Source organism: Myotis davidii, unplaced genomic scaffold (genome assembly GCF_000327345.1).
Source record: "Myotis davidii unplaced genomic scaffold, ASM32734v1 scaffold609, whole genome shotgun sequence".
NCBI lineage: Eukaryota > Metazoa > Chordata > Mammalia > Chiroptera > Vespertilionidae > Myotis > Myotis davidii.
In genome coordinates this window covers 2,397,365-2,397,858 of record NW_006300164.1, presented here as the reverse complement: position 1 = coordinate 2,397,858, position 494 = coordinate 2,397,365, and positions in this window count along the sequence as shown.

Here is a 494-nt window from a genome sequence, read left to right as displayed (position 1 = left end):
GGAGCGCGCCAGCCCGGCCGGCCCGCTTCCCCCTGAGCCTGAGCCGCCTTCCCTAAGAGGACGCAGGCCAGTGCCCGGGCCGGCGGGCGGCACACACATGGGCCTGGTGCCCGCATTCCTGTCCAAAGGGCAAGGGTGGCCTGGCCGCGGGCCTGGCCCCGGGGCCCTGCGAGGACTCGTGCGTGGGAGGCCCACAGCAAATGTCGGACTCGGGGAACCGTGGGCGTTCCTGAGACGTGCAGGGGTCCGGTTGCATAAGGACCGTTAACAACTGTCCACTGTCCAGGCAAAGACCCGCGGGTCTGTGAGTGTCGGGTACTGGGGAGCCAGCGGCGATTATATAATCCGGTGCCTGCCCGACTCAATGGCAGCTGTTTCCCCACTAATTTGTTATAAAGCGTACACATCCGCCATCGAAGTGTCAGAAGCTACCGAAAAGGATAAAGAAGCAGCCAGGAAGCCCTTTCTTGCTTAAACCGCGCTGCTGCCGGCGG